Source organism: Sturnus vulgaris, chromosome 1 (genome assembly GCF_052056855.1).
Source record: "Sturnus vulgaris isolate bStuVul1 chromosome 1, bStuVul1.hap1, whole genome shotgun sequence".
NCBI lineage: Eukaryota > Metazoa > Chordata > Aves > Passeriformes > Sturnidae > Sturnus > Sturnus vulgaris.
This window is the reverse complement of record NC_142243.1, coordinates 67,402,080-67,427,860: the sequence shown is the minus strand read 5'-3', so window position 1 is coordinate 67,427,860 and position 25,781 is coordinate 67,402,080. Positions and strand designations below refer to the sequence as shown.

General features: G+C 39.6%; 1 long non-coding RNA gene across 3 annotated transcripts; it reads right to left on the bottom strand.

Annotated features, from left to right (window-relative positions):
• Positions 1 to 25,781, bottom strand: LOC148225278 (uncharacterized). 3 transcript variants are annotated; one of them, XR_015805112.1, is made up of 5 exons: positions 25,642 to 25,781; positions 23,314 to 24,280; positions 15,107 to 16,285; positions 4,797 to 6,131; positions 1 to 1,705 (listed from the first exon to the last, which is right to left on the bottom strand). It is a non-coding gene; the product is annotated as an uncharacterized LOC148225278 (long non-coding RNA). The 3 variants fall into 3 exon arrangements; XR_015805111.1 differs by lacking the exons at positions 1 to 1,705; positions 4,797 to 6,131; positions 15,107 to 16,285 and having other exon boundaries at positions 20,790 to 24,280; XR_015805110.1 differs by lacking the exons at positions 1 to 1,705; positions 4,797 to 6,131; positions 15,107 to 16,285 and having other exon boundaries at positions 20,790 to 23,493; positions 25,642 to 25,779.

Here is a 25,781-nt window from a genome sequence, read left to right as displayed (position 1 = left end):
TCCTGTCAGCCAGACTTGATCCAATCTTCTTGTAATCTTCAAAGCTCTGTTTGCTCTTGCTAAGGCATCTTGGTTATCAAACTGCATGTGCTAATTAAATCTACAGTGCTATCAGTCTCAGTTACCACACTGTGCAAACCTTATGAACTTCAGCAAGGGCAAGTACAAGGTCCTGCACTTAGGCTGGGGCTATCCTGAACATGGGTACAGGCTGTGCAATGAGTGGATTGAGAGCAGCCCAGTGGAGAAGGTCTAGGGGGAATTGCTGGATGAAAAACTGAATATGAAAGCCTATTGCCTTCTGGGCCACATTCAGAGGAGCATGATGCCGAGGTAGGGGATTCTGCCCCTCTGTTCTCCTCTGGTGGGATCCCACCTGGAGTGGTGCATCCAGCTCTAGGGCCCCCAGCATAAGAAAGATGTGGATCTGTTGGAGCAAGTCCAGGAGAAGGCTATGAAGAATATCAGAGGCCTAGAGCACCTTCCATATGAGGCCAGGCTGAGAGAGTTGGGGTCGTTTAGCCTGAAAAAGGCTCTGGGTAGCCCTTAGAGCAGTCTCCCAGTACCTAAAGAGGGCTCAACTATGCCACGTGAGCTACAGATGTTAAAGTACACAGAGAAGCACTGTGGAGCTGAACAACTTTCCAGAGCAGTTGGTTTTTTCCCCTCTATTGCTCCATTAAACTTTAAACAAATAGTTAAATGTATAAAAAGACTTCTGCAAAGAACACTTTTAAAGTTCACAAATCCAGTTGCCTTCCGAATTATGTTTATTTTAGAAATGAAAACTTGCTGGTTCTAATGTATGGAGCTGAGTTCTAATACATTCTTTTCTTTCTTATTATGTCAGTGTTGGTAAATTTCAGCTTTGAAGGCATGACCACAAAAGTTTGAGTGTATTTTTGTAGGAAGGACAATTGCAGACACAATAATTGATTAATAACCAATTAAAATCAGGTTTCATAATATTATTTAAATATTGGAGATTTATGTGCCAAATATTGCTTATCATGTGCTATGTTACCATGAGAAGCAGTGCTGTAAATGCAGGAAATCAAAACTGCACTTGCCCACAGTCTGTGAACAGCTGCAGGCAGCCCCTGGACCTGTGTTGGAACAGCACAGCTGGACCAGGAGAGCAGTCACTGCTGAGAGGTGAGCACTCCAGCTGCCTCTGGAAGGTCCAAGAGTTTGGATGCTTTTCTGGTTGCTTATGGTTATGGTCTGCTCTGAAGTGCTGAATTTTAATGTCACACCATTCTCAATTCTGTATCATTCTACCAGTTTCCAATATGAGGCCTGTGAAGGACTGGTGGCTGCTCTCTTTAAAGCTTTCATAGCTGGAAGTGAACATTGAGTACAGGGCTACAAACTCATTTTGCCAGGCAGGATGGTGGCTGTAGCATGTACTGCCATCGTGCAGCAGCTCCCTGCTTTGTTCTGGGTTCCACACAATTTGAAGTAGCTTCAGTTTCAACTAGGAGTTCAGTTCATACTTGACTTGGCATGAAACAGTTGTAAAATTTTTAATGGCCGACTTTTATTTCACTTGAAATGAGTTGAAAGCATCTTGGGCAAATATGTAAACCTCCTCATCTTTCACATGTAATGTTGACAGGCATTTGAAGAGATCAATGTAAAGTCTTATGAGATCCATAAACCTTTTTGATTGCAGAAGGAAAATGCGTTCATTTCTGAAATCTCTCTGAGAAGTAGAAAAGAAAAATAGGTCATTAATCAAATGTGGAACAGAAAGTGTGAAGTTACAGCTTGCAAATTATTTTTGTTCAATATACTTTTAAAAGATGAAGACAGAAGCACTTGTAGCCTTTGTAACTACAGAATTACAGTTCTTTTAAAAGCATTTGCAGAGGATGCATATTCATGCTATGGTTTTCAGATGAAGAAAATATGCTTTCTTATTTGAGTTGACCTTTGCAGAGTCATCTCTCAACAGGGATCTCTAGGGTATGTTATTTTCCTTACCCTGACCTTTTTTCATGGAAGAAAAGAAAAAATGTTGAATGAATTTGGTATATTGTGTCTTTCTCAGGGGATAGATTAGTTGATAGTTTTGGCTATGTCAGGGTGAAAATGAAACATTGTGTTTGTGACAGTTGACCTGAGAGCAGCTGTCAAACATGTTTGTGAGTCGTGGAAATATTTGAAAATGTTCCTGTCGAATCATGGCATACGAAGTTCTTTCCTGACCTTGGAAATTATTGCTTGTTTTAACAAAACAGTCTTGTGGCATCTCTAGTTTCTGTGAATTACTACCAGTAGGGTTCTTCAAAATTAATCTATGTTATCGTTAATATAATAAAACAATCCAATCCCCTGTGTCAGAGCATCATAATTAATTTGTTTTAGTGTCAGTCTGCTTTCTTTCATGCTGCATTTCATTTTCTAATGGAGGTTACAGGAAGAGGGAAATCATAACAGGACGCTTAGAATTGAACTCTAATTTACATGGGAAAATACAGTAGTAGTAAAGTAGCAGTAAATTACCTTTGGGAAAGTAAGGTTTTCTTTGGTACTGTTGTTCTTGGTGAAGTTGTATGCGCTTTGACCTTGCCATTAATGACCTCAACAGAATAATTCCATAGACTTAAATTCACTACAGGATTTAGTGTATTTTCCTTTTTCTTATATTCCTTAGATAATTTTACTGATTTCATAGGAAACATAAATTTCATTTACTTTCAGATAACCAGCTTGTGCTAAATCTAGGATATTATGAGTATTTCTAAACTTTTGCACAAATGTTCTTTAACTGAGGTAAGTGAATTGACATTTTTATTCCGTATATAAAATAATTTCCACTTCTTGTTCTTACAGTGACTGCAATATCCCTTCAAATCCCTGAAGAAAGAATCCTGTAAGTAAACATATGGGAGTTAAGACTGTGTTACATGTTCTATATTCTTCCTAATGGAAGAGTGAACAAGAAGTCACTATGTGACTTTTCATATGTTCAGCTTGCCTGACAGGGCTCAGACAAAGGCTGATGTTGCACTTTCTAATCCTGTTAATTTAGCAGTGATTTTGATTGTGCATAATATATCATTATACTAAAGCAAATCTAAAGGTGGACTTTGAAATGACATCTCGTGGATGAATATCAATTTAGTCAGAGGGCATATCTTTTCTATCAAACTTTATTATCAAAACTTTTGCACAGTCTTTCTAAAAATGAAGAAGTTATAGAAATTAATATTTTTGTAAGAGTAGTATGTTAGCTTTTATCTCACTGCAGCATTACATTTCTAGCCCTTTTTTGATTGCAATTGTGTCATGGATACAAGAAACTACTACAAATCATGAAGAAGCAGGAATAAAATATCATAATACTTTGACATCTATTGCATTATCTCCCTAAAGAAAATGCCTTGGTGTCGATGAAGAATTGCCTCTCTTGCTGACAACAAGGATCCTTCAGGTTGAGAAACTTTTAAAAATTCACCTTCAAGAGCGGTATCAAGGCTAGCTAACGTGCTGTAGAAGTACCAGTGTAACCACTCAGTCCGTACAAGTTGCACTTTTATAGCTTCAAGAACACAGTAGTTTTGTCTTTGCCATCTCATTGTCCTCTGGACACATATATTCCCTACTCCTGGCATAGGTAGTAGAGGTACTTTGTCCTGGAAAATTTTGGGTGCATACTGGGATCTAGGAGAATTGTGAGAGCTGAAGTTACCTCATAATCTCTTGTGGAAGGTTCATGTCTCTAAGGGTGGCACCGTTACATCCAACACTTTGCCTTGCTAAGCTCAAAGGCTCTGTCTGTCCCTCTGTGTAAATACAAGACAGATAGGTCTTGAGGTAAACTAGAGGGGAAGTTTGGTGCTTTGGGGGGCTTTGCAGGTTTTTTTGTTTGTTTGTTTGTTTTTTTGTTTGTTTGTTTGTTTGTTTTGGTTTTTGTTTGTCTGGTTGGTTTGATTTGGGTTTTTTGGGGTTTTTTTCTTGAAAGCTTCCTACAGTCTGGGTATGGGATTTTGTGTTATACTGGTTGCACAGTGAAAGAATAACTCTCTTGCATGTGTTTGGAAGTATACCAGTAGTTACTTAAATTTGAAATGCAGAGAATGTATTCTTTCAGATCTGGATTGTGACTGCAGTTGACAAAATAGTGTTTCTAAGGTGTAAGTGATAGTAACTTGCTGATATTAAGATAAGAAAAGGAAATGAGTTACAATTTTATACTAACTTCATTCTAATATTACAGCTGCTTGGATAATAATCAGTTTCCCCTTAAAAATGGGAGTGGTATTCATTCTGGGATAGCTGGCAACCACCCTTCACTGGTAAAGCCATTGTGGGATTGTTACTGGTGAGTGTTGGAAGATAACAAGTACTGTTAAGCTAAACTTTTTCAGGAACAGGAACTCAAGATATTGGACATTACAGAGTGGATCGAATTAGTCTATCAGTAGACTCCCTCCGGACAAAATGTAAAAATATTTTGTTCTATTTTATGGGTTGCCACATCTCTCTTTTGCAGTTCTTTTCAGTGGAGGAATGGGTTAAAATCCTTTCTCAGATGGTGGATAGGGAACTTGAAGTTATATTCTACAGAAGTTTTTCTACAGCCTGTGGTAGCACTGAGGAGTGTTGTGGTGTGGTTCACAGCTTATCTCCACAGGCAGTTTTGTTGACCCAGATAAGGGAGTGGGGCATGTGAATGAATAAGAAATCTTAAGCTAATACCACCTTTTCTCCACAGCATGATCTGATGGTTTTTGTTTAAAGTGAATTAATTGTTTAAAGTGAAATGGGGTGGTCCTTCATGAACTTACCTGAATAGAACCTCTATGGAAAAAAACCTCTCTGGAGATAATTGCAGCATGACCCATTAGTCATTGACTTTCATTAGTGGTGACTGAGAGAGCTGAATCATTTGTAAACTGAAGGCTCTTTTTCTGTATATAAATAAACTGGTATCAGTGAATATTATTAGTGGATGACTGAAAAATTGTTTAAACCTATGAGTCCTTTAAAATTATACAGAAAGCAAAACAAACATATTTTCCAAATAACAGTCTTAACTCTGGAATTTAAATTACTTTCTTCATGCAGATGTATCACCCAGTGCCTCAAATTAATTTTATTTCCCTTAGCTGGAAGAGTCTGATAGAGCTAATAGGCAGAGATTTGCAAGGAAGTTCCTTACTTACTTGAAATAATACAGCATGGCTGCTGTTAGTGAGCACTAGAGGGCTCTTTAGACTAAAGCAAAAGAATACAATGTCATGTTTATCATCAAGGATATGTCTGAAGCATTTTGGTATTTTGAATTAAATAATCAAAACCACTGTTTTCATTGGAATAGTGTAAAGCTTCCCTTTTCAAGAAAAAATGTCTTTGAAAGGAGAGAAGTATAACGTGTTGTTATGTAACAAGTGTTTGAATTTTTGAGAAGCCTTTATATGAGGCATCCTACTGATTTAAATTTTTATACATTTTTTATTAGCAGTCAAGATTTTTTCCAAGTTCCTTTTCCAAGTGGTTTATTTTAAGATAACTTATGTGCATGGTTTATATTTCTTTCTGCTTGTCTGTCCACCTTGAAATGCTTTTCTTTACATGGTGGTTAATTTATAAAAGCCCCTGTATTATGAAGCCCAAGTCTGCCTTGCAATCTAATAAATGTGATTGCTGTACGCAGAGGTGAATGTAAAATGTAGTTATGCTTCTTTGGAAGTGTTTTTCAATCACTTTGAACTTGCTTTTCAAAAAAAAGGCTTAAACTTAAAACATTTTAAGTTTCATGAATGTCAAAAATTATTCTTAGCTGGTCTGAATTTCTAGTGCAGCCTGAAAAGGCTTTGCCATCTTACACTGGCTGATATATGGACTGAGTGTGTTTATTCCAGTGTTAATTGATGCCATTTGGGGGGAGAGGAGGAGCTGTAAAACCTACTCCATGCTGATGGGGGAAAAAAAACATAAAAGAGGACTAGTCTATAATCTGTAGGGGTACAGTGGTCTCATTGTCTTGGTTTACACAGTCTTTGTAGTCAGATATATTTTTTTCATACATCCTCTTGATTTTTCCTTTTATAGTGGTTCTTGTGCATAATTTCTTCCTGTGTTTTTCAAGGACACCGTGGTGTTGCAGAAGGTAATTGATACTAGAGAAAGGGAGAGACATTAAAAATTGAGTTAGTTATTATGGTACCCAATTTGCATCACACTAGGTAGCGTAATTTTTTATTGTCAGAGGGAAGCCTGAAATTATGAATCAAAATTAATACAACTGTGCTTTCAAATGTAAAGCTTTTCCATAGACACAAATGTGCACTTGTTTCAATAAGACTTTGTAGAGAGCAATGAGTAGGCTGCTTATTTAGAAAAATGAAGGACATTTTTTTCCCAATAGCAAGTCAATCATCAAAGCAGCAAATGAGACTTTAAATAAAGGCTGAGAGATAGTTTGTGGGACCAATGTCCTAGAAACCAGTGGAGATTTTTATGTCTTAAATAATGTTGGCAGCAGCAGGATAATTTTACTTGAGATACTTGCTTTGTCTGTCAAGTGTTCCCCATTTTCTTGGATTTTCTTGGCCCTGATGTACTGTTTCCAGTCACAGGTATATGCAAATTATTTTTAGCCCTTGGTAGTGGTGTTCTGTACACAATATTCTGCCTCCAAGTGTAATTTTTGGAAGTAAAGAAATGTAATTATGTAGTGGGCCCAAGACTAGGAAATCTATTCGAACTGCGAAAATATCAGAATGATCTATTCCCAACTGGCTTTTCTTTCACATTCCTGAGACTTGGTGATTCAAAATATCCAATGTTCAAAAGGGGGCCGTGAATTTACAAGAAGGAGTCTTTCAGTCAGGAAAGGTTCTTACTGATGTTGAGTGAAGAGTTAACTGACCAGAACAGCTTGCAAAGAGAGCAAGGAAAGAACATTGTGGTCCATTTTATAATTGTCCCTCCTCCAAGTCTCATCAAACTCACTTTATTGTTCTTATATGCTAGAAGCTCTTGGAGGAAGTGGGAGAAAGAGAATTATTTGGAGAATGGTGTCTAAGAGTGATGGAGGTGGAACTGGGGTGCTTTGCCTGCCAGGGAAAAATATAGGAAAAGAAGATAACAATGTTGAAAAGCAATAGGCTGAGGGATCTGCTGTACTGAGGTCAGACTGTGAGGAGGAGTGGGGAAGGTTGGGGGAAAGGAGGCAAAGAAGACGGGCTACAGGCACAAATCATCCCTGACTGCTCCTAAACCTTCTACCCCTCTCAGAATCCTCTAACTCCTTGCTGGTACCCACTCCCTAGGGACATCTGGGAATCCCTCCAGACCTCTTTCAGGTCCTCACCCTTTCTCCACTGGAGTCCAACAACTTCCCCACCTACCATAACCCCAGCTCCTGTCACCTCTGCCCTACCTATACCCCTGCTCTGCTGCTGTTTCCAAATATTGCTGGCACAGGAATGAGGACAGAAGTACTTAGTTTCTTCTCATTCTCAGGGCAGTAGCATTTAGTTTTATCCATATTGCTGAGGTGCCTTGAAGTAATTCCATGGAGGACAGCATAGCTCTCTTCCCCCAAACACTGCTAATATTAGACCTAACAATTACCAGAATCAAAGTAATTTCGGTTTTCTTTGAGGATGAATGCACTGTCTATGTAGTTCAGTTTGCTGCATACAAAGTGAATTTGAGCTATGGACATTAGACTTCATTAAAATGTCTTCTGGACACTCTGTGGCCAAAGACATGTACGGCTGCTATGTTTCTATTTTTCATCACTGATGAAGCATGATGCGTGTGGTGACTTAGATTAGAAGATGACAGGCTTGGATGTGTCTCAGCTGCTGCTTCTAACTATCATAGAACCAAAATAGCATAAGCTACAACACAGTTCATAGAGCTTGCAAAACACACTTGCCTAGGGAAAATGCCAGCCAGGTATCAAATGCTTTGGCAACGAGAAGGTTCCTTTGATATAATCAGCATTTTATCCCATAAGTGCAGTCTAGGATTTAAGGAGAGCCTGTGTTGGCACTAAGCTGAACAGACTGACTGCTTAGTGAAAAGATCAGAATGCATTTTAAAAATATTTCAATCTTCTGTGCCATGGTCAGTTCTATTTGACTAGGCTTTGTTTGAATAAAAAATAGAATGCAAAATACTGTGATTCTGGGAAGCCTGAGCTCATTTCCTAGCTCTACTAAGTTTTTGCTAATGTGACTTAATAGATACATATATGTAATTCCTACTTGAAATAATGTATTGTAATATTTTTAGCTTTTTCAATTCTGAGTTTTAGGGCAAGATTCAAATAATTGCCAAGAATTGCAGCATATCAGGAGGAAACTAAATTGTGACAAATAGAGTCAGGAAAGATAATGTATTTCACATTATTAGAAGATAAAGGCTTATGTTTAAAAGAATCAAGTAATTCTAAAATGCTAACTTGTCTGAGGACAGGACTCTTTGAAGGAGAATAATTTTGTTCTATATTACATAAATTCTGAAGCAAAAACTTGCTGCAGACAACATTTGACTATATTGCTGGTAAAAATATTTTGAAAAATTAATGAAATGTATAATTTTGACATTTTGTAAATAAGTAATTATGCCAAGCCTAATCATTAACAAAAAAATCAAGAATTAAAAGCACATTTAGAATTCTGTCTTTCTGATGAAAGAAATTCCATTGGGAATTTTAACAAATGTGGGGATTGGGAATTTTAACAAATGTGGGGAATCCTCTTTCATATATAGTATTATTTGCCTCAATGCCTCTTTTAGTTTATAACAAGTTTTATTAATATTGTTCTTCAAAGGCATGGCCCTTTCTAGAGGAAATGTCTTCCTAGATTGTAGAGAGGGAGTGAAAGAAAAGGAAGGAAAGAAAGTGAAATGTTAATGTTAGGCCCTGATTTCTGCTGAGCGAAAATGGTGGTAATGGGGCCAAACCAATTCCCATTACTTTGTGTATCAGTAGCTGTGGGAATGCTGAAGAGGTCTGTGGTTTTGATGAAGTTTATAAAACCCACAGGTATTTAGTAAGCCATATAAGCAATATAATTAATGTTAATAGCTTTTCATATAAAGGCAGCTTATTCATAATCTCAGAAGGTGGGTGTTGGCGACTATAATCACAGCTCAGTACTTTTCTGTGATAGGTATGCAGATATATTTTTCTCTACCCATTATCTCAAATTGATGTCTCCCAGTTTTCAGCTGAGAAGTTCAGCTGGAAGTGGGAAAATTTATGTGGGTGGTGGTAAAAAATAACCCTTATTCCAATGCGAAACATACAGACATACTCAGTGTATCCATGACTGTGTCCCTATCTTTCCAGTCTTGCTTTTTATTTAGTTTTCATGGGCCAGCCTGTCCAAATAGTCACAAAGACAGACTGGATCCTGTAAGTTTGTCCTAACTATCCATGTTCATTTTGCCAAGAGTTCATACTTTTTCCGATTGCACATTTGCTCCACAGAGCAAATTTTGCTTTAGGCTCCCTGACACTGTTTAAAAATACAAAAAACACAAAAACTGTCTGGCTGCTATTGAGATCTCTCTTACAACACAGCAGCCAAAACCTTGTTAAATCTCTTGCTGATACAGCTCTGATATCTCACAGCTAGAGGAAACTCAAAAGCTTGCCACAAGTTCATCTTTTTTGAGGAATTGCATAGTGCATCCTCTTCTGTCATGCAAAGACCTTTCTGTAGGTGGAAGATAGGGCTGAGAACCTCAGTCTGAGGCAGCAGCACTGATCTTTTTAGATAGCTTATTATTGACTTCAATAAAATGCATAAAACTTAATAACACACTTACTGGCTATTTTCTCTCTTTTGGGTTAGGTGGGTGAATAAACTTCCAGAAGCAGAAGTTGTGCAATGTAAATAATTATCTCAGGACATTTTTGAAGAGTGAATTTTCTGGTAAGTCTGTCATGCTGATGTGTTTCCTGAAAAGGAGCACCAAGGAGCATCTCAGCAGCTTTTTCAAGAGACTAGATTTTCTGCTTTCAAAGATAACACAGTGTGTGCAACCGCCCTGTGTATCCCTTTGTCTGTCCATCTTCCCTCTAATGGTGTTGGACTCACTGCCCAGCTTGCAGTGGTTCCTGCCAGGTTGGAGGAGACAGAGTTCAGGTCTAGTTCATTATGTTCAGCTGTTGCTGGTCACCCATCAGTGCAGATGTAGCACTAGGCTGGCAGGAGCTGGGAGGGAGGAAGGATGAGGATGGTGACTCTAGGAAGGCGAAGGGCATGGAGAGGAGGCAGTGGAGAAATGCTGCGGGAGGACACTCTGGCAGAGCCGTGTGTGATGGAGCAGTTCAGGTATTGTGCGAGATTGCTGTGAGGGAGGATAGGGAATGCAGCTGTGTTGCACTGGAGAACTCAGGCACTGTGGGTGCTAAATGTAGGACATGATTCTGTAGGAAAGCAGGCTTCATTAGTCCTGCTGTTCCCTGGGTGACTTACAGAGCAGTAGGCGTGCTTTGACATATGGCTGTATACCAGCAAAACTTTCTGTGAATGGCTGGAAGACTGAGTGCTTTCTTTTGTTCCAAAGACACATTTTCATTTCTACAGAAAATGGAATTATTGAAGGCCTGCTGTGGATAGAAAGCCTGTAATTTATCGGGGAGCTGCACTGGTAGGCATATCTAATCTGCCTAATCCATTGCCATTAGCATTGAACAGACAAAATCCTGAAAGCATACCTAAGCCTGCTGATGATGTAAAAGTGCCTACAGCTAAATAGATTTTTTTTGTTTCTTGAGATTTATAGCTCACATATGTTTGCTATACAAAAAACCAAATCCAACTGAATAATATCACTGTAACTTAGTTAAAGCTTTCTATTGACAGTATAAATCATGAGGACAAAGCTAGATTCTCTTTTATGTGCCTTTAGAATATTGATATAAAAATAGATCTTTTTGTGTTCGTATTTCTTCACTGTAGTTTAAAAGAATGCAGAGGCAGTAGTTCTACTGAAATGGATCTTTAAAATTGAGACTGGCATGTCGTTGCATCAAAAGGGAAATTCAAGCACTTCTGACGAGCCATAGTTTTGGAGGGAATGGAATCATCTTTGGTCCTTGCATGCAACTCCTCTGCTGATTCCCACTGAGTTATTTCAAAAGCATACTTTTATATAACATTCACAAATGTGATTGTTTAACAACATTATCCCGCACATTGTAATGCAGAACAAAATAAAAGGAAGGCAGAAAGAGGAGTGAATAAAGCTTAGTGAGCAAGGTGTGGTCAGTGTGGCATAACAAACAAACCAAAAAGGTAAAGTGTAGTTTGGTGCACTGTTTCGTGCTCTGGATCTCAAAGACATTTATCCTGCGAGTGAGCCATTGGGAGCACCAATAATTTCCTCCTCCAGCAGCATCTATCTGATTTCAGTTAACAAAAATCCTCTTGAACCTGTTTGGTTCATGTTTGGTGTAGTCTGAGGAGATAATGTGTTAAACTCTGTGGTAGCTGGTCCTAACTGCACTTCTTTTCAGACATTATTCATCTTTTACACAGTACTGTGTTTTTCTTCAGTCTACTAATACCAGACACTACCCAGTTATCACAGCTCTTAATTTGCATTCTCTCTTTAACGTTTTCCGTGTTTTTTTACTGCAGTAGTTTTGACTAAGTAGTCTTCTGTTCTATTGACTATTCTCCTTTTAAGCCAGAGTAAATAATAACTATGACCTGCATTTTGAGGTGTTCAGTATTTATTTTGTTCTTGAAGAACCACTGAATAACTGGTCAGAGCTGGTTTTCAGGTGACTCATAGCATGTTCGTTTAGCACTTTGCTCAGCAGCTCTTTGAAGGAGATGGGGTACAGAAGCAGAGGGCTTTTATCACCTTTTTTTTCCCCTCTTGGAAACCTTATTTGAAATTCACACACAGTGCTAGTATGCATTACTGATACTGCCTTTTGCAGAAGTTGAAAAGTTCATTAGATACCATCAGGTTTGTTTCGTGCATGATATTAAGACAAATAATGCAATTGTATGATCAAAATACTTGTCTAAAGGTTGTCCAACGCTCCAGATGTTGGTAACATGCTGTGGGAACCTTTTGACTTTCAGGCCAGACCCCTCTGTCAGCTGTTTCTTGTTTTACTGCAGTTTTACCCAACATGGAGCAGTGGTCTGGTGGGGAAGTCTACAAATGTAGTACAGCACAGAAGATGATGAATAGCTGCAGGGAGCACAAATGGGCCAATACTGTTTTCTAGTAATGGGTGTCAGTATGGGGGGAAGGGACTGAAAAATATATGTATATAAAAAAGAGGAGAGCTTGTTCAGTTGGGTCAGGCTGGCAAAAAAGATTAATTGTTCTCACTTGGAAATAGAGGTGGAAATGGAGGAGGAGCTCTGAAGCCCTAGATGTTTCTCAAAGGCAAAAATCTTTCCCAGTGTCTAAAATCATGGCACGGCAATGCTCAAGAGTTATCTGAGCTTCAGGGGAGCAGAGTCCTGTTCTGCACACACTGTGTTTCAATTACTCTGCCAGACAGTATTGAGTCGTATTGAATCTGCCACTTGACTGGAGGCAGGCTTGATAAAGACAGCATTCATGATAATTAAATGGCTCAAATGGACTTTGAAAAGAGAAACGTGTCCAGCTATGGACTGGGATAGTTGATCCCTTACTGACTTTGTCAGCAGGGCTTGGAACTTTTTATCCAAGAAAAGGCGAAGCTTTGTGTGACACTGCAAGGAGGCTGAGTCAGGGGATCGCTAACCTGTCTGCCTGGCTACTGCCAACCCCAGTGACAGACAGACAAACAGAAGCTTTCTAGAGCCTGGTCTCTGCATTCTTCTACGTCTGTTTTTCAGGAAGCTGATCCACACAGAACTGTTCTTTCAGAGTGGTCTGTGGGGCGCTCCTTGATTTCATGGCATTTAAACACTCTGCTTTGTTTCTATCTCCTAACTAAGAGCTAATCCCTCCTAGAATAGTTTCCTTGTATCATTTTTCAGGACAATCAGTTACTGAGGCTCCAATTCCAAATGCCAGGGAAAGTTCCTCTCAGTTGTGCATGTCAGCAAAATGTCTTCTTTTATTAAGGTGACTCCCATTGTGGAGGAAGGCTACAAGGCAAAACACAAACTCTGTCAGAAACACCTCCGCATTTGAGGTGTTGGCAATATTTGTGTCATGATGAAGTAATTGGAGCACCCTACTGATTACTAAAACAGGTTCTTCACAGACCTGTCTGAAACAGTGAGCATTTTTTGAGGGGGAGGGGCAGGTGGGAAAGGGGTTGGTGGATGAACTAGGAAAAGCTGAAAAGGGGAAATCTCCCAGAAATTATTCAGTCCATGCAGGGACTGTCAGCTTTGTGATAAAATGTTTGAGATCGACTGATGCAGGAGTGCTTTATGGTGCTCTTGAGTCTGGAAAAGTGTTCTTGCCAATGGATAAAATCTGCTTGAAAAAGTTTGTTGTAGTTTTGGGGATTTTGTTGGGTTTTTTAAAGCGACAAAATGACCGGTTCTGGAAACAGTGAAAGGAAATGTGTGGTTTTGTTGTGAGTGTTTCTCAGGCATTAGGTGTTCCATCAAACATCCTGTGGTGCTGGCTGTGGCTGTTCAGCTGTTTGTTCAGCCCCTACACCGGTGTGTGGCTCATGCTGAGAACCCTCTCTCCCACAGCCTGTCAGCAGAGAGCATTGCTGCTTCTCCTCTCTACCTTTCTGGTCCTCCACAAATCACTGCTACTCCCATGTCTTCTGCCATCCATGTCATCCTTGCTTGTGTTATGAATTTTTATGTGGGCCCATCTATAAAAAAAAGCACCTTGCCTTGTTATTCATAAAGGAAACATATCCTCTTTCAGCTTCTTTGCTTCCTCTATGACTTGTACCAGTGGCTAGCCAACAGTGATGACTAGTTAATGCTGGTCAAGAATTGCAGCTATTTTTTTCTTGACGAGGAGGAGAGGAGGCTGAAGAAGAAATGTCAAATGTTTTGACTGATTCCATTGTGTACAAAGGTATCTTGTATCTTCCCCCTGTCACATTCTTCCTGCCTTGCTTTTCGTGTTATTTCACAACTCCTCCTCTGGTTCCCTGGGACTGCAGCTCAGACTGTGAACTCTTTCTGACAGTGTGTTTGGGTGATGCCTTGCAGGGGGACCACAGTCTGAAGTAGGGTGCAGGAAATCTGTAGCATAAGGAGTATTGATACCAGGCTACTTCATAGTCTCACAAAGTACAGCCTCTTGTCATTACTTTTGAAAGTTGAAATGTTAGCAGTTAGGAATTGTCAAATAGGTGTTACCTGAAGGAGTTGCCTTCTGATAATCCTATGCACACATTAATGACAAACATTAAGATGTCATGGTCATGCACATTACATTTGCAGTAACACAGGAAGCCAGATGTAAATACTAGAAGAAAAATTGTTTGTTCAACACATTTCACAAGAAGGCCTTTAAGGCAAAAACAAGATCAAGCATTCTGGAGCATGTTATATATTTCTACAGATACAAAAAATCATGAGCTAGTGCCATATTCACAGTGGGATATCTGGGATTTTGCTTACTGACAGAAGTAACTCCTCCAAAGAAAAGGTGCAAAGATTTTAGACTTTTCGAGTAGATTCAGACAGGTTTCAGACAGGTCGAACAGGAAGTTTTAGGAACTGTCTGCCAAACATTTTGTGTAGCTGAGGTAACAAAATACAAAGGGCATGAGTCAAAGGGAAGATGGTGGGAAGGTGGGAGGAAGAATACAGGAAGAAATTGAGACATGAGAGGTATCAGTGGCCCCTTGGCTCCTCTGCAGGCATTTTATATTTATTTTGTATTAGCATCTAATATTTAGGCAGATAGAGTGTATATGGCATTTCTCTCTTCTACCTTAGTTAAGGCAGGATTGATAGAAACACACTTAGACACTTTGTATTGTTTGATCATTTGTATTATCTTCTAAACAAATATACTTCATCAGATCAGTGATGTTCACTAGAAAACTTCCTTTTATAGGGACTAACTTTTCATCTTTTCATCCGTTCATTCCAGATTTTCCTTTGAAAATTTGTGTTTCACTGCTTTACAGCCCGTAACAAACCAGGCAGGATAGCTGAGGCATGTGATGTATACTTACTTGTATACTTTGGAGGGCTTTTTTGTGGTGTTACAGATGATAAAATTACTGTGCTTTTCCGAGGTCAGAGGGTGTTTGTGGCAAAGACTGGGAAAAAAGGAAAAAAAAATCGAAACGTTTTATCTGTGCTGCAGGTGTTTTTTTGTTAAACATATGGAAAGCCTATTGCAAAACTTCTGAAGTTGACTTCCAATGGTCAAAAACAGAATGTCAAATGCAAGTGTTTCCTCTTTACTTCCTACTGTGTAAAATGAAACTGAAAGGCTGTATGTAGTCACACATTACTAGAGTACACAGTAAAGTGCCCTGACTTTTGCTATGATTTTGTAAAAAGATCAGCCTAATCCTTAAAGGTTTGAGCTGATTTAAGTCTCCCTCTCAACTGAATTTCTTAGGGAAATGGAGCTCATGTGGATTACACTATTTGTCTGCTGATGCACTTGACAACTTTCTGAGCCATCAATGTAAAAAGGCAGGCTGGACGCCCCTGCTGTGTGTGTTTTGGTACATCCAGTCAAAAAACCCCGGCATCACATAAAAGGCTCACTGAGCAGTGTGCATGTGGGGCGGTGCAGTTTGTGACTGCTCCAGAGACACTTTGGAAGGAATACCAGGGAACTAGGGTTATTGTTTTAGTAGTGTTAAGGCACACAAATCATTAGAAACCAGGCTTTGCCAGTTTTGCTGCTCAACCATTTCTTCACATACAAGTTTGGAGTATAAAATCTGCCAAATTAATAAACCTTCATTCCTGAAGAAAACCATGGTTTACAATGCCTTTTGAATGAGGAAAGCAATTTATTCACCAACATGTTTTTCAGCAACATGCTGGAAACACTTGTACAAGTGTTTAAATTATTTTAAATTCATAAGCTTTTTGGAATCATTTTACAACAGAAAAATAAAGTTGTTTGGCAATGGATGATATAGAGAGCAGAGATCTTGATCGTCAGTTTAGGGATGCTTTAATATGAGAGAATCTTAAACCTTCATACAGTGCCAGTAACAGACTTTGTGTGGTCTAGACAGAGTGATGGATGGGCTTTGTGGCCCATAATAGTATTGAAACTCAAAACATCTTGGTATGTGAAGTGTTGCACATTTTTTATCACTAAGAGATAAAAAATTTATTGTGCACTTGCTGCCATTTGAAGGAGGCTGAAGCAACTTCTCTGTTTCCTGGAAAGGCAATCAAAGAATGAAAGCACATTATTGGAATTTTTCCTTCACCGTCACTATCTCCATTCCCGTCATACTCTGCTGTGTTTAGTGGAAATTAACTGCAGCAGAACATCCAGAGAACATCTGATTTCCTGTAAAACATTAATTTTATTTATTCTTCCTGTGTGTTTTCAGTTCTCTCCTCTCCTTCCTAATTCTACTGACAACAAAAGAAATTACTCAAACATCAACTGTTGGCTTTATGTAAAATATTGCATCAAAAGAATGATTCATTGGAAAAAGATTTCACAAAGTAAACACACCCACAAATACCCACTCAGGTCACAAAACCAAAAATGTTATCAATAAGGACAAAGGAAGCTGTTACTTTAGTTTTTGAACAGTCTTGATTCATGTTTCCTGTCATTTTGCTTGGGGAAAGAGAAACAATTATCCCTAAATAAACAATTTAACAGAACTGCCAGAAATTCTTCAAATCCTTAAACCAGTATTATCAGGAAAAAATCCAAATCTGAAATAAGCTACGTTCTCCTGCTGTCCACATTTGGTTTCCACATAAAAGTTTGAGTGCTACATCCCACATCATGATCTGATATTATTTTTAACCCAAAGGCAAGAAGCCATTATTGAAAACCCTGTTTTGGTGGCATAGTGTGATGATCACCATATTTCAAGAGGATCTCAGGTAGAGTTTCTTGGTTCTTACCAAGTTGTGCTGTATAATTACTCTGAGGTTTGCTGAGTAGGAAGCAGCCTATTTGTTCCAGTTCTGTCAGCCCAGAGAGGTGCTTCGTGCTGCTTTCCAGCTGAAGCCTGTGGCAGCATGCTCCTTAGGACACCCAGAGACTGGTGAGATGTTTGTGATCACCAGCAGGGCTGCTGGGGATGCTACGTGTCTGGATTCTGACCCTGAGTTTGTTCTCTGCAAGGCTCTTGGGAAGTGCTGTTTGTAATTTTTTTGTTTATGTTGTTCAAAAACCATGAAGATATACCAAGCTTAAAGGTCTTAGTGTTTTTTCATGCAATGTTAGAAATATTCTGTAAGTGTATATGATTCTTCTTCCCTTTCACTTGCCTTTTTTTCAGTATAGCAAATGTACTCTATTCATGAACCAAAACCAGAGAGACTGAAGAGTGTTATGCTCAGTCTCTTCATGCTGTTAATTTCATATTTAGGAGAGTCAAATGGTTTCTCTGCCTTTGGCTTCTGTTAGAATCATGGAACATTTTGGGTTGAATGGACCCATCTAGTACAACTCCCCTGCAATGAGCAGGGACATCTTCAACCTGATGAGATCACTCAGAGCCACATCCAACCTGACCTAGAACATTTGCAGGAATGGGGCATCCACCACCTTGCTAGGGCAATGTGTTCCAGGGTTTTACCACCTCCATTCCTAATATGTAATTTAAACTGACTCTCAGTTTAAAGCCATTCCCCTTGACCTGTCACTACTCGCCTTTGTAAAGAGTTTCCCCTAGCTCTTGTGTAGGTCTCTGGAAAGTGCTATAAGGTCTCCCTGGACTCCTCTCCAGGCTGAACAACTCCCATTCTCTCAGCTTGTCTTTGTAGGAGGTGTGCTCCAGCCCTCTGTTCATTTTTGTGGTCCTCCTCTGAACTCATTCCAGCAGGTCCATGGCCTTCCTGTGTGTGGGACCCGAGAGGGGCAAGCATCACTCCAGGTGGGGTCTCATGAGAGCACAGAGGGGGAGAATCCCCTCCCTCACACTGCTGGCCATGGTTCCTGTTATGCAGCCTTGTGTACAAATGGTTTTCTGGGCTGTAAGTGTACATTGTTGCTTCATGTCCAGCCTCTCATCCACCAAAACTTCCTTGAAGTTTGTGTTAAGTTCCTCCTTAAACTTCGTGTTCTCTCATACCTCCTTGGCAGATGTCAAGATCCTGGAAGTTTCTTCCCATCTGCCTTCTGCAGGTGGGATCTGACCTAGCTTTGCACATTTGGTGAGAGAGGTGTCAGGACTTCTTCCTTGCAAGTAGGCCAGTTGTTTCTCCTTTTGTCTAAGGTCTCTTTCTCTTCTTCTACAATGCAGCGTTTCCATTCCCTGTGATTTAGGATATTGTTCTTCCCAAGATATGTAAATTGCAAGCATGTAGAGAGTTATCCTAAGGATAATGTAAGGCAAAATTTAGTTTAGAAAAATTTACTCATAGTCAGAGGTCATTGAACAGATTTCTTCACCTTGTAAGATAGAATTCATGGAAACGAAAAATTTCAGAGTTCACACTTCAAGGCTTTGTTTATATTGTATAATGCCAAGTAATACTCTGTGGGAATAGATTTATTGATGCATTTTGCCCTGACTGTGTTTTGTCGTATCCCAGGAAATATGTATACATGTATGAAATCAAGACTTGGAGGAAATACTTGATCTGTTTAAATTTCTTCTTGATGGGTATAGGGCAGTTAAGTGGAGCCAAGGGCTTTTCAAAGATGAAGTCAAGCTTAACAGAAAGATGAGTTCACTTGTCATTTCTTCAATGACCACAGATTGTACTGAAGCAGAAAACACTATTTGCTTGGATTTTAGCAGTGTTTGGAAAACCAAAGGTTTCAGTATGTCTCTTGCCCTTCTGCCCTGATCAGTCTTGTAAAACTCAAGTTTCTTTTCCTAGAGATTCTCTCTGCCCAGCTGGGTATCCCTAATTTTTTAAGAGCCTTAAACAAATTACTAGGTTAAAAGCACCTATTTTTAATGAGGTTACCTGGCAGTTGATTGTAACAGATAGAAAAATAAACATTAAGTAAGCTCTTCCCAAATTATTTCAGTGCAACTGAGTAAATCCTTACGTCACTTGCAGCAAGTAAGTAATGTGCTTGGCTTTGAGTTCCCACTATCCTAATTTTGGGATTGTTGAATTTAACAACTGCTTGCTAGCTGGTGTGTGTTAAAGCTGTCCTTCCAAGGAGACTGTTGTAATTGCTGTCTGCTCTGCTTTGAGCAGGGGAGGGAAAAAAGTTTTATCACTATCCTAAGGAGAGACGGGGATGTGAAGCAATCTTGGATTTGGTTACTACAGCTGTGATGTGATAAGAATGCCGCCAGCAAACAGTTGCACATGTTTTAACACGTTGCTGTTTCTCATCTGGGAAGTGGTACTGTGTCCTTCTTGGATGCTGCCATTACGAAGGTGGCCAGCCTAAAGCAGCAGGGAGAAGAAGTGCTCACTCAAACAGCCCTGCTGTGGTGCACTGAGAGGCTGAAATCATTAGAAAACGATGAGTTGTGTTATTTGACCACATGATGAAATTCCACAGAGGGAAAAGTGGATCTGGGCAAATCTTTTCATACCTGCTCTCACCATAAATGGGTGAGATTTAAGTTCTGGTAGAGAAAGGAGACTGTAAAAGGTTTGGGGAATGGCATGGAGACCCTTCCTGGAAGTTGAGTAAGGAGAAGGATGCTGGGAGAGAGGGACAAGTTCTTTGTTTTCCCCTATGGGTATGTTTCAGCTTCATTATTTCCCTGCATAGCCAGTCCATTGGAGTAACCCCTCTCCAACCCCTCTTGGTAACTATTTCTCACTTTAAATCAACCAAAGGCTCAGTGTGTCATACTTAAATAATAAAAGTTACGAATCAAAGGTATTATATATTAGCTCCACACCTAGGTCTTCCTGCCAGATGTCTGTGAAAGTCCTATTGTTGGCTTTTATAGCCATAAAATTAAGTGCCTCAGCTCTGTCTCATCTCTGACCTGCCCATCCTTGACTTCAGAAGTTAGTTAAAACAAGGTCAGGGCTGAAATGTATTATTAGGTGTTCCCTGCCACTCTCCCCTCCAAATTCTACTTGTCTTTTAAACCTGTAGATAGTCTCATTAGGCTAAGGCAAAGCCATCACCTAGGAGACTGGCTTGGGTTGGAAAGAATAAAGCTGTCTCTTAATATTTCCAAAAAAAGCAGTTAAGAGCTTGAGACGGGACAGAAAACACTGTAGAATCAGAGACATGAAAACAGTGCACATTTTTATCTCATGACAAGGACAGGTTGATGACCTCCTCTGCTAGAGAGGAAGCTTTCTGTGTTGGTTGCCAGGATGGTTTTCCCCTCTCAATTTTTAAACTGATGGTGATTCTGATGTCTGAAATCACTGCAATTCCAGGTACGTTACCAAAACACTTTGTTAAAAGTCAACAGAATGTGTCATTTTGGGCCCACAATCAAAAGGAAAAAAAAAGTCCATGCCATGCTCTGCAGTTAGCTATAAGCACAGTTAATAGAAAATAATTTATCTGAGCCTTAATTTGTCCCCATGCAGTCTTTATATACTCTTGTTAAAAATGTTGCTAACTCTAAGAGAAAGCAGTTGAAGAGACAACTTCAATGTCTCCTCTTTCATGTGTATTTAGTATGATTCCTTCAATGCTGCTTTATAAATTACTCTTTTCACAGCTAGAGAGTCTCACCTGTTACCAGATGCCCATAAGAACTGAGCAACTCCACCTCTGTATGTGTAACACAAGAATATGAGAGCAAAGCAAGCTGTTTGGTTTCGTTTTATTTTTATCATCAGTTCATGAGGTGGTGCTGGTATGGGGGCACCTACATGTGCTGTCCAGCTGGGGAACTGGACCTGCTTGCACAGGGTGGCCTCTGAGCCCAGGAGGTGTCCCGTGTCTCTGGCTGCAGTGTCTCCAGAAGCAGTGACCTCATTGATGATCACTGTGCGGCTGGGGAGGGACAGGACTGCCTTGGGAGATGACGGCTGGTACACCTTGTGTCCCATGTCCCACGAGAAGGGCCAGGGGCAGTGTGACACTAGCCTGCCTCTCCCCGGCCTCTCAGGTGCAAGGAGGTGGCAGAGGATGTGCCCTACTCTGAGGGTGCTGCTCTGGCTGCCCCTGGGCTGGATGTCTGCTGTTCAGTGGCAGCTCATCAGTGGCTGATTCATGGCAGGCTCCCAGCAACGTAGCTTGTTTTCTTCTTGCAGGCTGGTTCTCTGTACTCTTAGAGAGCAGGAAGGAGCCAGCCTAAGCAAAAATTTCTGTAGAGCCGTTGCAGATCTCTTTGGTTGCCAGTGGCAAAATGCCTGCTCCAGGTGGTATTGCCAGTAGAGCTGTGCCACCAGCAGGTTTTGCTGTGGGGGCAGGTACACTTTGTCTTGGTGCTTCCAGGTCCCAAGAAGACAAGCTGCACTGGAATTCCGGTAATAACACTGTCAAAGCCATTGGCCTGGATCTTTAAGCTGAAATTTCTAAGCACCTGAAACCCACCTACTGGGGAAGCAGGCTGACTTCTCATGGTTTTTTGCTGAGGCTCTATTTTAATTTTTGTCTCTAGCACAGTTCTGTGTGGATCAAATACCAAAAGATAGTTTAAACACAGGAAAAATATGGATGGAGAAGAAATACAGAACTTAGGGAAGCCATATGATTTTGTTTGGAGATAGTCCACTATGCCAACAAAGCTTAATGAATATTGCATTTTGCTTTGTTTGTAGGAGCAGGATGAGTGAAGTCACCTACCACTTTTCTTTGTGCTCGAGATAAATCCTCACATTTTGAGATCACAATCATAAATGTTCAGTAGACAGTGTGCCATCCCGCTTCCTTTTTTATGGTAAAATAAAAAGCTCTTTACACTGCACCTACTATTCTTTCAAAATAATTTAACTTGATTTATTTTACTCCAATAGAAAACTGCTTATAATAAAGTTTTATGTTTTAGCTAAAGGGATTAATGAAGATTTCAAGCCTGGTTTGTCAGTGAGTGACTTGCATACCAACTCAGTATTTAAACAGGAAAATATGTGGTCCTGATTTTCTTGTAGCTATACTGATTAAAGCTTGTCTTTAATCATGCAAAATATTACATAGCTCTGTATTTTTCTGCACTGAGATCTGATTTCTAGCACTGTATGATTGTACAAATACATATATGGAATAGAGATTAATTTTTAAAACAATTGGTGTATGAAGGTACCACAGATGATTTTTGATGGTGTAATCCCCCTTGAAAATAGTTCCCATTGAAGACAACTATTTATAGTCCATGACATCAGGGGCGTCACACTTGCAACTTCAGATAATATATGTATACTCCCTGTGCAAAACCTCTTCCTGTTTTGTTTTCAGCTTTGGTTATGTTACTCATTAATATCTATTTTTGTTGTGAAACTGTCTCTTTTACATCTACAAATACTTTCTTTTTCCATAGAGAAATTGTTTATTTGCATGTACACTAAGGAAAATGGACAAAGACTCATTTTTTTTAAGTTAGGCTCTAATTTTAAAAAGCTTGTTATAAAACATGTTTTTATATTACACCTATGGAAAGCAATTGCTTTTCAGGTTATTTTTTTTTTTTTTTAGTTGAAAACTGCAAAACAGGGTAGTGAAATTTTATTTTTTTTCCCCACATAAGCAATTTGCATTTCTTTATGTAGAATTACAATTAAACTGTTAGTTATACACTAACTCAGTGTTTTCACTTGCTGTTAATGGTATTTTGTTTGGGGGATGTGAGTGATCTTTTCACTGGTCACGCTATTACATTTTACCCATCTATGTCAAAAATTAATTAGTAATTTCAGTTAATGCAGAATGGCTTAGTCATTTCTGAAGTATTTCAAGTCACTGCAAGGATGACACAGCCATGTTAGTAATTAACTATGCCAGGCTTTTTTCTTGTTCTGGCTAGAAACTCAGCTAAAAGTTTCCAGTGATATTGCATCTTGACATCTCAAAGGCTCAGCTATTCCCCCAGCCTAGAGGTATAAAAGCATCAGTTAAGAGTGTCCAAAAAATTAATTGGACCCTCTCAGTTTTGTGCTTAACATCACTGCTATCCAAGCAGAAAGCAAATGGGGAGAACTTAGCTTGTGCCTTGTGTGGAAATGTGTGACAAAGTGAACTTCTTTTTTATTTGTTGGCTCAGAAAGGAAACCAATCAATCTGGGTTAAGAGATTGAGGGATTTGAGCTGGGTAGCAGTTTTAGCATGACTCATAACACTTCACAAAATTAGCTTGCCAAGAAGATGTGCTTCTGTGAAACTGTGAAGTACCTGGGCTCGAGGTATAGCTGGAAGAGAAATCATTTTGACAGGAGAGCTCATAAAAGTCCAGCTCACGTCTTTTGGTGATGGCAGTTGAAAGAATCATCAGTATTGATCATCTCACGTCCTTGTAGCCTGAGCTCCTGCACAGTGCCACATGACCTTCAGCTCCTCTTTGCTCTGGAGATCCTGGATAAGCACAAAAGTAGGGGCAAATACTGAAGATAAGAAGGAAGCAGGGCCATAGCCAGCTGTCCACAGAGCATCAGTTAGTGATTGTCCAGCATGTAAATCTGGGCCCCACAGTTTAGGATTTGATACCCAAGAAGTGGAGTGCTTGGAACAAGCATTCTTAACATTTCCAGTTAATTAAATGTCTTGAGAAACATTCTTGACTTTTCTCACCAATTTTGTGATGTCTAAGGGAAAATAATTTTGTTGTAAGTAGTTTTGCACGTTTATGCAATCACATTATAACTTGCATGGAGACAGTAGGAAATGAGATAAAAATATGATGGGATGTTTGTAGCTGAAGTTTCCAGAATTTTTGTGCATTCCCCTCCCGCCAGATACAAGCTGGCCTCATCATTTATCTGAAAGGAAGATGACTCATCTTTGTTGTAGTTGTATGTCTTCACTGGTGGAGGCTACTTCAGTGAAGCTTGTTTTTGTTTTGTTATGCCAGCAAGGAGTTAAGTACCAAACCAGATGCTGCTTTTGCTATTCTGTTATTGGCAGCTGCCCTGCTCTGCTTCTGAACTTACTGCCCTGCCATTTCCCCTACACCTGCATGAATGACTTGATTTCCTTCATCCTCCCTCTCTCACCACTCTCCTCCTTGAGATAATTGCCTTTTGCTGTTCAAGTGCTGTGGTGCTGAGCACAGGGGCTGAGAACAGGAAGAGTTTTCTTGCTGAGCTTCATCTGTGGCCCATCAAGCACTTGTGTGATGGAGACAAAGCAGTGAAGGGGGCAGCTGCAGGAGGAAAATAGAGGAGCTGGAAGCAGCGGGAAGGCAGTAAAGAGAGTAGTGATAGAAGCTTGAGCTCTTTCATACTAGAACAGAACATGCAGGATAAAAATCTAACCACAGAAGGAGAATCATTTTCTACTTGTAAAGTTTTCCAAAGAATTCCACATTTTCATTACTGTTCTAGAGCCTAAACAAATAGCCCTGAGCCCTCAGTGTTTCTTGAGTCTTGTCTAGGATTGGCCACTGCTGAGAATACATACGTCTGCTTCTGCTGGGAAATGTTCTGCTAGCTCAAGTGGCAGTAAATGTGACATGGCTCTAGTTTGCCTAATCTTGTTGTAGCCCTGTTGATGAACACCATAGGGATCAACAAGATTCCACATGTTGGAACAGCTGTATTTTTTCTGTTTATTATTCTTTCCCTCCCTAAATACATAAAAATAATATATAAATATATATTAAAATTGTATATATAAAATTATATAAATTATCTATATCATAGAACTATATGTAAAATTACATATATCACCCAGTGTGAAATAAATAAATTCTAAGTTTGTACATATTCTGAGAGGAAAAGAGTATATGACGGTAATTCAAGCAAAACTGCAATATAAAGGAATAATTCAGCAAGGAGGCTGAATTAAAGTTGCACAAGCTTTTTTTTTTTTTTCCTCCCCTTAAATTAATCTGATGCAGTATAATTGTCTGAAAATAACTAAAAGCTCAGCTGTGAGCTTTTATACACCCCGGAAGGAATGAATATATATAATTTTTCACAGGAAAGTACTGAAGGCAAAATGCCAGTAATGATTGCATGAAGTACAAAGTAGATTTATTTCATCATAAGAAAATTATAGATTAACATTTATACTTCCCTCTGTTTTTCTGCACCCTGTGCACTCTTGATATATCTATATTTCTTATCTGTGGGTGTGGTGCATTTCCTACAGCAGGAAAAGTTCTCGCGGGTTTGGTGTCATGTGGCACAATTAGATATTCTCCTGCTACTTGGCTGCTGTGAATCACACCCTTAGGTCTGGAATACAGAACTGCAGGATTCCCAACCCCTCATGCACACAAGGACAGCCTAAAGAGTGAAATTTGAGTATTGACAGAATAAGACGAGCACCATCATCATTAAACACTCAGGTCTGAAATTACACAGGTACTTTGATTTTTTGTTCCCTTCCCCTCCAAGGTGAAGAAATCACTTTTTTTTTTTTTTTAAATTACATATTTCATAAGTAGAAGCCAGCAAGGTTTCAGCCATCAGCTGCTATGCAAACAGCTCTCCCAAACAGGTTAATTTGGCAGGGCTTTGATGAGTGTCACATCTAGCGCCTTGCTGCTTCCAGCTTTACCTGCTCAGGGCTCGGATGGGAGCTGTGGTTCAGAGCTGCACAGAGACCCAAATCAGAGCGCCGGGGCGTGCGTTGGCTGGGAGCTGACGGGGCTTAAGGAATCACCTGCGGCTGGATTGAGTCTGGGATGGGAAGTAGGA